Source organism: Miscanthus floridulus, chromosome 3, assembly GCF_019320115.1.
Source record: "Miscanthus floridulus cultivar M001 chromosome 3, ASM1932011v1, whole genome shotgun sequence".
Lineage (NCBI taxonomy): Eukaryota > Viridiplantae > Streptophyta > Magnoliopsida > Poales > Poaceae > Miscanthus > Miscanthus floridulus.
This window is the reverse complement of record NC_089582.1, coordinates 95476525-95488486: the sequence shown is the minus strand read 5'-3', so window position 1 is coordinate 95488486 and position 11962 is coordinate 95476525.

Genomic DNA, 11962 nt, shown 5'->3' with positions numbered 1-11962 from the left:
GCCGAATACATATCCACCGATAGTTGTTGTGCACAAATACTTTGGATGAAGGCCACCTTGAATGACTTTGGAATCAAGTTCAAGAAAGTGTCATTGCTTTGTGATAATGAGAGTACGATCAAGCTCACCAATAATCTGGTTCAATATGCTCCGCTACCATTTCATAAGAGATCATCAATAAAAAGGGGACATTTGCATTGAGAGTGTGGGCTCCAAAGATCAACTTGCCGACATATTCCCTAAGCCATTGGATGAGAAGAGGCTTTGCAAGCTAAGGAATGAGTTGAAAAATTAGATTTCTCAAATATGTGTTGATGCGCCCCCACTTATATGACACGCCTCACCTTTGAGCAATCCAAGGTAAAAGTTGATTGGCAGGCATACATCCTTTGCTTAGGACATGTTCAGTGCATCTAGTCATTCCTCATGTCTTATAGGCTCATTCATGAAAATTAAATGAATTTGATGCTTGTATGGTACCACTATTGCTTCTATATATGACTTGGTCTAGTGGTAGCATATGACATGTTTTTTGGGCTTGTGAACCAAGTGTTTGATATAGAAAATGAGCTATAAGTGTTTAACTCAACATGGTACAAGATAACCCTTGCAATGAGGTGTGAAGAAACTTGTCCTTGGATCAAACCAAGTTAAATATATTAGGCAAGTGTTCTAGATTAAACTAAATTTGGGAAAATGATCCTCACTCCATTAATTGACATTGAAAAATCTTCAACTATCTAAAATTGAACCTTTATGGTCATTTGTAACACCTCGGGTGTTTAAATACTAAAATATGCCATGTCATCATATGCATAGCACATCATTCATGTATTAGTGAAAATTTTGATATGCATACACTAAAACAAGTTTACCTTTATGTGGTATGTGTTGAATTGTATTGTTTGAATCAAGTTAAAAAATTTGTTTGGATTTGAATTTTCAAGAAAAAACCCTAATTTTCAGTATTTAAATCCTACCCTGAAAACCCATTTCAAAATCTAAGCACATTTTAGGGTTGAGTCTAAAAGCAAAAGTGTAGAGCTTGTTAAGTTATACAAAGTTTGTTTTTGGAGTTTTCAAAGTTGTTATGAAAATTTTGAAGTAATTTGAAAAGGCGAAATTCTTTAAATTCCCCTATTTGAATTCAAATTTGCATTTCAAAATGTAGACCGAATTAGGGGGTTGTTATAAAACAAAAGTTGTAGAACTTTGAATTTTGAACAACTTTTATATTTGGAGATTTTTGAGTTGATATACAAATTTAGGAGTAATTTGAGATTTAAAGCGAGTGGCAATTCGGTAATTAGTTAGAACAGTGGAAGTAGGCACACTCTCTCCGTCGGTGAGCTTCCACCGGCTTCTATGCGCGCCCTCAGGTGCCACCTCTGGCCTTGACATGTCCGCATCATCGTGGCGTGTCAAGCGCACCGTTCCCCGCCGCTTTTCGCCCACTGGATAAGTCTGGAACGACGTCGCCATTCTTCTTCTCTCCTTTGTTTCCCGACGCTGCCGCCTTAGCTCCGTCGAGCTCGCCTCACCTCCTCAGCGCGAACCAGCCTTGGAAAAGCAGTGTCCCAGCTCCATCTCCTCTTTGCAAACCTAGCCAACCAACTTTGGTCGCCTGATTCCACCGGGAACCCGCTGTGCGCACCTTTCTTCCCCGCGGCCGGCAGCCTCACCGTCGTGCTTGCGCCGTCGTGGCCAGCGCTCCACGGTGCGCCTCTTTCTTTGATCATGGTAGTTCCAGCTTTGCCTTGATCCCGTGTTGCTCTATGACTGATTATTTGATCCTTTTGACCATCGCAGTCGCTTGAACGTCGTCACCGACATGGTTCACGCCACCGTGATCGCTATGACCGTCGAACCGCCTCTCCGTTGTTCCTCCGGCTCGTCCATCGCCATCAACATGATCGGGGTGAGCTCCTGGTTCTTCCCAAGTTGTTTGTTTCACCGTTACCGGTCTCCTATCGCCGGCATAGTGCTGCCATGCAGTCGTGGCCGCCATGGCCGGCGTAGTGCTTGGTCCAGTTCGTAATTGATCTCGCTAGTGCCACAAATCGATGCGCCATGTTGTTGAGATCGTGTTGGTGACTTCGCTGTCGCCAGTGACCTCACCGTCAGTGAGATTTCGCCGGTCAACGCATCGTTGCCGTGGTCAGCGCCGAAGGTTGAAGATGACATGTGGGGTCGGTTGTCAGTGACTCAGTATTCAAAATGGATTTTTCTATTTTGCATATTTGAATGAATAGTGATAGTTTTTCTTATTTTTGTGTAGAATTATTTAGAGTTCCAAAAATTATAAAAATTTTTGTGTGACCTCTCTATGTTGTATATTATTTAAGAAAAATATGAAACGATGTTTTTCAGTATTTTTTATTGTGATGAAAATTGCTCAATTAATTAATAAATGGGTTTCTAGGATTTTTCTAGGCTTAATTGATTATCCAAAAATTGTGAAATTTGTTTTGCCACTTACTTATCATGTGATGAACCTTTACAAAAATTTTAAGCTCAATTGGAACAAGTTGATTTATTTCATAATTTTGAATTAAATAATTAATTCATAAAATCAAATAGTAACCTTTAATGATTTAGGTTTTTCTTGAATTTTTGATTGAGTGATGACCTTGGGTCATTAGTTGGTAATGATCCTTGGCAATTGAAGTGTGTGTTATGAAAAAGGTTTAGTTAGTTTGACTTGCAACTGTACTGCGAAGGAAAGTTGTATTTGAGTTGTTAATTTGGCATCCATCATCAAGCATCATGTTTCGTATCCCACATCATGTTAAACATGGCATTGTTACTACGTGTAGTGAACGAAGGTGAACACGTGGTAGTTAATCAAGTTGTGGAGGAGGTTAATCCATCTATTGAGGTCGGATCGGATAATTGTGGAACGTCGCAGGAACCTAACTTTTCCGTCAACGAAGGCAAGCCCCGGATGCATTTAACCCTACCTTGTGTTTTACAAATTTTATCGCTTTTGCTTTTGTATACTGCATTAAGTGATTAGGAGTCAAGTGGAAACCTAATTGGTGCATTACCAACCTTGTTTTTCCATATCTATCTTGTTACCAGTTTTAATTCGTAAATACCTAGTTATGCTTAGTCATGCTTAGTCGGGTGATTACCTATCACCTGCTAGTTTTAAATGGATCTTTGGTTACTTATGTAATCATGAGATATGAGCATGTGAAGTAATAAATCTAGACCGGGCAGACTCGGTGTGTGAGAGCAACAAGACATGGAGGTCTTGTGAGCGGCTTCTTTCCGCCTGTGTTGATTAAGGTCCGTCCGTTGTTGAACTGTGTGAAATGAGACTTTGTAGTACTAACCACATACTCCGGTAAGCCTTAACTTGGCTATTCTATTATGAGAATGGCTACTCATGCACTGGGGGTGGAGAGATGGCGGGAATAGCGTGTACCCACAAGGCAATGGGCTGAATTGGTGGGGTACTGTATTCTCGGGTGGCGTGGACCCGTTCTTGTTTTAGAGGATCTGAGAATAGGGTGGTATATGTAGGTCGGGACCTGCATATGTCGTGTGGTTTGGAATCCCCAGCTGGGTTTATAATTGGTTCGAATCGTTGTTGCTCCTCGGTTATGGAGACTCAACTCTTTGTTTATCATCGTGGTTAATAACTAAAACTTGAGCTGGATTTGAGAAAGAGTTTGATATGAAGTTCCTGATCTCATTATGGATCATGGCAGATTCATATATGGTTCTTATGAAGTTTAAATGTTGAAATACTAAAATTTTGTTAAAGAGCTTTTACGCAAAAGAACTTTGATTATTGCTAAAGCCATACCTTGAATCCCTGAGCCTTCATTCCTGAGTCATCTCAGTTTTTATTCCGGTTAAGTCTTGTTGAGTACTTTTATACTCAGGGTTCATCGACCCTTGTTGTAGGTGAGCCTCATGAGCAGGTCTGTTTTGGACCTTGCTGCATGACTGTTATTCAGGTCGATGACAATAAGTGAATGTGTGATCCTTGGGCAGGATGCTTATCTTGTGTGTTTGTATTATGATACTAATGCCACTCCACTACTACTATGGTTTGTAATAATTATCGAACTTAGTTTGTAAGGTTTGAAATAACTGGTTTGTAAATTAAGTTATCGTAAGACTTCCGCTATTTTACTCTGATGTTGATATTTGAATAAATGTTGTAATAATGCAATGACTCTGTAATGTGATCCTGCTCGGAAATCTTGGATGATTCAGGGTTGAGGACACCCGACAGACTTCTTAAGTTACCAGGAACATATGCATAGTTGTCAAAGGTCGTTGGACAGTGACAAGTGCATGTGGGTCCTATAATTTAGGAGGTTCTGCCACAGAATGGTATCAGAGTGATCGTTACAAAGTCTTTGTTGTATTGTTTTACAAAAACTTCAAAATGATTTGGGGCAAATAGATATAACTTGTTAATTTGGTCCAAATTGCTTCTGGCTTATCTTATTTCATTCTCACCATTCCTTAATTGATAAAAAAGGCTTTGTGTGGTGGAGTAGTAATCTTATTATGCCCTATATAAAAATAACTGTGGTTATGTACCTTATAAGCCTTGATGTTTTTGTTCGTAAGAACGATTCATGCATCATGATTAATTCACTTGTTACTTCTTTCACCCTGAGTCTGGGATGGGTAGTGAGTCTGGATTGAGTTATGTAATCCATCCTGGCTGCTCTTTAGATTTTGATCAGACTGTCTTAATTGGATTAATCTTGCTTCCTACAGTATGGCTCACACCAAGGTAACGCCCCGTAAGTCCGTTGGACCTAAAGGAGTTCCTCGTCACCAGCTTGCCCCTAGAAATGACGGTGCTAGCAATAGCAGCTCTAGGCCTGATCCCTAGGCAGAGATACAAAGGCTTTCAACAGAGTTAGCACAGGCTACTAGAGATAGGGCATTAGATGTCATCCGGGTGGGCAAGTTAAAGGATCAATTGAAGAGTCGCACCACCGCTCATAAGAACTACGAGCATATGTTAGTTCGTATGGTGGAAGGGAGAAATGAGGCTTGGCATAGGGAAGATGTAGCTAGAGCTAGAGCGCATGAGCTAGAATTTTATGTAGAAGATTTAGAAGAACATAATACTACTTTGCATGAAGAAGTCCATAGGCTGAGCAACCTCTTGGATCCAAATCATGAACCTCAAGCTGATGCAATGGACCCTAGTGTCGTCATTGCTGATGATGATGAACTTGAAGAGGAAGAAGAAGAAGATCCAGAAGAATTAGTGATGGTTGATGAAAGTGATAATGAAGGTGGAAATGTTTCCGGAATGGATACCGATCATGAGGTTTGATGCGGTCGAGGAGAAGAGTAGGGTTGTAAAATAGGAGATCTAGTTAAGTTAAGTAGTCTTGTTTAGGTGTGGGCTTGTGCTTAAATAAGTAAACCCAATGTAATGTGTTTGCAGTAAGCTCTTTTAATATCTCAATAAAAGCTTGTGAGTAAAGTTTGGTTTGTTATGAACAGATGCCTCGTACTCATGCTTCAGATATTCCTAGTTCTTCGCATGATGAGGGTGGTGTTCCTGATCCACCACCAGTTCCACCGACTTTGGCTGATGCTATAGCAGCACTAGTCCATGTGACCGTAGAAAATGCTCGATTGCTTTGAGAGATAGTTCAGAGTAATCAGAATATGGTGCAAGGAAACTATGGCTGTAATCATAACAGGCAGGAGGCTATGTATGTTTATTTTACAGATATAAGACCACCAGTGTTCACTAAGGCAGATGAACCACTGGAGGTTAATGATTGGCTTTGGACCATGGAGCAGAAATTTGATCTTATACCATGCATGGAGATGCAGAAACCTATGTTTGCTGCCCAGCAACTTAGAGGTGCAGCAGGTGCCTGGTGGGCAAATCTAGTGGCTATGCAACTAGCTAGCATTCCAAAAACTTGGGCTGAGTTCCATACTGCCTTCAGAGCTCATTATATTCCAGAAGGAGTGATGGCCATGAAGCTGGATGAGTTCCTTGCTTTGAAGCAAGGGGATCAAACGGTTATGCAATATGTGGGTAGATTCAATCACCTATCACAGTATGCATCTGAACATGTCAATACAGACACCAAGAAAAAGAAATGGTTCATGAGAAGACTGAATACCAAATTACAGACAATGATGACTGCATGTACCAATGTTACTTATCATGAGGCAGTAAATATTGCAATTGCTTCTGAGGAAAAGTATCGGCAACAAAAGGAGATCAAGAAAAAGAAGAGTGTGACGTATGGATCTTTTGGTGGAAATCAAAAGAGGCAAAAGATAATCTATCATCCAGTCAACCATTATCATCCTCCTTATCGTCCGCCATAGTTCCAAGTCGGGCAATAGTCAAATGTCTGTCCTGCTATAACCTACCCAAATTTACAACAGACAAATGCTTCTGGTGGCAATGCTCCAACATCCTAGGGTCACAATTATCCATGTTATAATTGTGGAAGGTCCAGTCATTTCTCCAGGCAATATTCATATCCCAAGCAGTCTAATCAAAATTATCAGAAGGCCCCTGCCGATCAACAACAGGGTCAAGCACAGAACAAGAACCATAATCAGAATGCTCAGAAGGGCAAAGATGAAAGGAAGACAGGACGGGTGTTCTATATTCAAGCTGGGGAAATTCTAGAAGGGGAGCCAGTGATGATGGGTATGTTTCCTATCGCCAATCACCCTGCTATTATGCTTTTTGATTCTAGTGCATCTCATTCATTTATCAATAGAACCTTTGTCGTAAAGCATGCAATTCCAATTGGGGAAACAAAGGAAAATTTCTTTATATAGTCGCCCGGGGGACATCTGTGTACTAAGGAAATGGTATACTAGGTACCCATAAACCTGGGTGGGCATATTTTTCCCACTATCATGATTATTCTCAAGGATCAAGATATAGATGTGATCTTGGGAATGAATTGGATATATCAACATAAGGATGTTATAGATGCTTTGAATAGGACATTAAGGGTGAGTTTGCCAGATAGTAATTCTCAGCTTCTTATCCAACTTCCTACCTTAAGGAGATCAAAGGAAAGAGTTTGTGCCACTTTTGTCAAGGAGATTAGAGATATCCCGGTAGTTTGTGAATTACCTGATGTTTTTCCTGAGGATTTACCCGGTCTACCATCAGATAGGGATGTTCAGTTTAACATAGAGTTAAAGCCTAGAACAGCTCTGATCTCTTAAAGGGCTTATAGGATGCCTCCCAAGGAATTAGCCGAGTTGAAGACTCAGTTGCAAGAGTTGATTGAGAAAGGATTTATTCAACCTAGTTCATCACCTTGGGAATGCCCTGCAATTTTTGTGAAAAAGAAAGATGAGACCTTGAGGTTATGTGTTGACTATCGTCCATGGAATGAAGTGACCATTAAGAATAAGTATCCCTTACCTCGGATAGACTTGCTTTTTGATCAACTGGCCAGACCCAAAGTTTTCTCCAAGATTGATTTAAGGTTAGGCTATCACCAAATCAAGATTAAGCCTAAAGATATTCCCAAAATAGCATTTTACCATGAGATATGGGTTATATGAATACTTGGTAATGTCTTTTGGTTTGACAAATGCCCTAGCTCATTTCATGTATCTGATGAATTCAGTGTTCATGCCTGAGCTAGACAAGTTTGTGGTGGTGTTTATTGACGATATCCTACTTTATTCCAAGAACAAGAAGGAACACGTGGAACATCTCAGAATTGTCCTAACCCGCTTAAGAGAACATCAATTATATGTCAAATTCAGTAAGTGTGACTTCTGGCTTAAGGAAGTATAGTTTCTTGGACATGTCTTATCAGCTGAAGGAGTTGCTGTTGATCCAAGCAAAGTTAAGGATGTGCTTGATTGGAAACCATCAACCACTGTTCATTAGGTTCAGAGTTTTCTGGGAATGGCGGGGTATTATCGTCATTTTATTCTAGATTTCTCTAGAGTATCCAAGTCCATCACTGGGTTGTTGAAGAACCAAGCCAAGTTTGTCTGGTCATCTGAGTGTGAAGAAGCTTTCCAGACTTTGAAGAGATTGTTAACCACTGCACTAGTATTAGCACAACCAGATATTGAGAAGTCATTTGACGTTTATTGTGATACTTCTAGTATTGGTATTGGATGTGTATTGATGCAAGAAGGCCGAGTTATTGCCTATGCTTCCAGACAACTTAAGCAACACGAAGAGCACTATCCCACTCATGATCTAGAGTTAGCAGCAGTTGTCCATGCTCTGAAGATTTGGCGGCATTACTTGATTGGTAATATGTGCCATATTTATACAGACCACAAGAGTTTAAAGTATATCTTTACTCAATCAGATTTGAACATACGATAAAGAAGATGGTTAGAATTGATTAAAGATTATGACTTGGAAGTACATTACCATCCTGGTAAAGCAAATGTAGTTGCAGATGCCCTCAGTCGAAAGAGCCATTGCAATTGTCTGACAGTAAGAACAATGGGTTTGACTTTATGCCAAGAGATGGAAAAGTTAAGTATAGAGGTAATTCAACAAAGTAGTTTGACCAATATAATTGTTGAAGCCACTATTCGAGACCAGATATCAAAGAAAGAATCAAGAATGGGAAAGTGGAATGCTTCAAAGTAGATGATGAAGGTGTGTTATGGTTCAAGAATCGCTTAGTGGTACCAAAGGTTCCGAAGTTGCGACAGTCAATTCTTGAAGAAGCACATGCTACTAAGTTATCTATTCATCCAGGAAGTAATAAGATGTACCATGACTTGAAACAAAGGTTTTGGTGGACCAAAATGAAGATAGAAATTGCCTGGTATATAGCAAAGTGTGATACTTGTCAAAAGGTGAAAGCTATACATTTGAGGTCTGCTGGAGAGTTACAGCCATTACCTATTTCACCTTGGAAGTGGGAGGAATTAGTATGGACTTTATTATTGGTCTACCCAAGACATCAAAGGGCTTTGACTCAGTATGGGTTATTGTAGATCGACTAACCAAGTCAGCACATTTTCTTCCAGTCCAGAGTACATATCCCACTATCCGATATGCCAAGATGTATCTAGACAAAATTGTGAGTTTACATGGGGTACCAAAGACCATAGTGTCAGATCAGGGTACACAGTTTGTCTCCAGCTTTTGGAAACACTTGCATGCTTCATTAGGTACCAAACTCCTATATAGTACAGCTTATCATCCCTAGACTGATGGTCAGACTGAAAGGGTCAATCAAGTACTTGAAGATATGTTAAGGTGTTGTGTCCTTAACTATTCCAAGAAGTGGGATGAATGTCTGCCTTTGGCTAAGTTCTCATACAACAATAGTTATCAAGAGAGCATTAGAATGGCTCCGTTTGAAGCACTTTATGATCATAGATGTAGAACATCACTGAGTTGATTTGAACCCAGGGAAAGAAGATTCTTTAGAGTTGACCTCATGAAAGAAACAGAAGACAAGGTTAAGCAAATACAAAGTAATTTGAACATAGCTCAGTCCCGACAAAAGAGTTATGTAGATAAATGACGTAGGCCATTGGTGTTTAATAAGGGAGATTTTGTATATCTGAAGGTATCACCAATGAAGGGAGTTACCCATTTTGGTGTTAAAGGTAAGTTGGCACCTCGATATATTGGGCCATTTCAAATTTCAGAGAGGTATGGAAAAGTGACATATCGCTTGAAGCTACCCGAACATCTTTCAGCTGTACATGATGTGTTCCATGTTTCTCAATTGAAGAAGTGTCTCCGAGTGCCTGAGCAGAATGTTGAGGTTGAAGGAGTGGAACTTGAACCTGATTTGACCTATTTTGAATATCCTATCCGAGTTCTAGATAAGAAAGATCGTGTTACTCGAGGAAGGACAATCAAGTTCTACAAGATACAATGGAATCAACATTCCAAAGAAGAAGCTACTTGGGAATCCGAAGATTACTTGCTAGAAAAATTTCTAGAGTTTCTTGCGTCAATATAGAGTAATGTTAGTTGAGCTCGGTTGTTACAAATTGTGTTTTGTAAAGAGACCTTAGCTATTTTATGGATAGATTTTGTATGTGTTCGCGCGACACATTTCCTTTTCCATTACTTACCCTATGGCTTTGAATCTCGGGACGAGATTTCTTTTAGGGGGAAGGATTCTAACACCTCGGGTGTTTAAATACTAAAATATGCCATGTCATCATATGCATAGCACATCATTCATGTATTAGTGAAAATTTTGATATGCATACACTAAAACAAGTTTACCTTTATGTGGTATGTGTTGAATTGTATTATTTGAATCAAGTTCAAAATTTTGTTTAGATTTGAATTTTCAAGAAAAACCCTGATTTTCAGTATTTAAATCCTACCCTAAAAATCCATTTCAAAATCTAAGCACATTTTGGGGTTGAGTCTAAAAGCAAAAGTGTAGAGCTTGTCAAGTTATACAAAGTTTGTTTTTGGAGTTTTCAAAGTTGTTATGAAAAATTTGAACTAATTTGAAAAGGCGAAATTCTTTAAATGTCCCCTATTTGAATTCAAATTTGCATTTCAAAATGTAGACCGAATTAGGGAGTGGTTATAAAATAAAAGTTGTAGAACTTTGAATTTTGAACAACTTTTATTTTTGGAGATTTTTGAGTTGTTATACAAATTTGGGAGTAATTTGGGATTTAAAGCGAGTGGCAATTCGGTAATTAGTTGGAACAGTGGAAGCAGGCACACTCTCGCCGTCGGTGAGCTTCCACCGGCTTCTACGCGTGCCCTCAGGTGCCACCTCTGGCCTTGACATGTCCACGTCGTCATGGCGTGTCAAGCGCACCATTCCCCACCACTTTTCGCCCGCTGGATAAGTCTGGAACGACGTCGCCATTCTTCTCTCTCCTTTGTTTCCCGACGCCGCCGCCTTAGCTCTGTCGAGCTCGCCTCGCCTCCTCAGCCCAAACTAGCCTCAGCAAAGCAGTTTCCTAGCTCTGTCTCCTCTTTGCGAACCTAGCCAACCAACTTTGGTCGCTTGATTCTGCCGGGAACCCGCTGTGCGCACCTTTCTTCCCCGCGGCCAGCAGCCTCACCGTCGTGCTTGCGCCGTCGTGGCCAGCGCTCCACGGTGCACCTCTTTCTTTGATCGTGGTAGTTCCAGCTTCTCCTTGATCCCGTGTTGCTCTATGACCAATTATTTGATCCTTTTGACCATCGCAGTCGCCTGAACGCCGTCACCGATGAGGTTCACGCTGTCGTGATCGCTGTGACCGTCGAACCGCCTCTCCGTTGTTCCTCCGGCTCGTCCATCGCCTTCAACGTGATCAGGGTGAGCTCCTGGTTCTTCCCGAGTTGTTTGTTTCACCATTACCGGTCTCATGTCACCGGCATAGCGCTGCCGCGCAGTCGTGGCCGCCATGGCCGGCGTAGTGCTTGGTCCAGTTTGTAATTGATCTCGCTAGTGCCACAAATCGATGCGCCATGTTGTTGTGATCGTGTTGGTGACTTCGCTGTCGCTAGTGACCTCACCGTCGGCGAGATTTTGCCGGTCAACGCGTCGTTGCCATGGTCAGCGCCGAAGGTTGAAGATGACATGTGGGGTCGGTTGTCAGTGACTCAGTATTCAAAATGGATTTTTCTATTTTGTAGATTTGAATGAATAGTGATAGTTTTTGTTATTTTTGTGTAGAATTATTTAGAGTTCCAAAAATTATAAAACATTTTTTGTGACCTCTCTGTGATGTATATTATTTAATAAAAATATGAAATGTTGTTTTTCAGTACTTTTTGAATGTGATAAAAATTGCTCAATTAATTAATAAATGGGTTTCTAGGATTTTTCTAGGCTTAATTGATTATCCAAAAATTATGAAATTTGTTTTGCCACTTACTTATCATGTGATGAACCTTTACAAAAATTTTGAGCTCAATTGGAATAAGTTGATTTATTTCATAATTTTGAATTAAATAATTAATTCATAAAATCAAATAGTAACCTTTAATGATTTAGGTTTTTCTTGAATTTTTGATTGA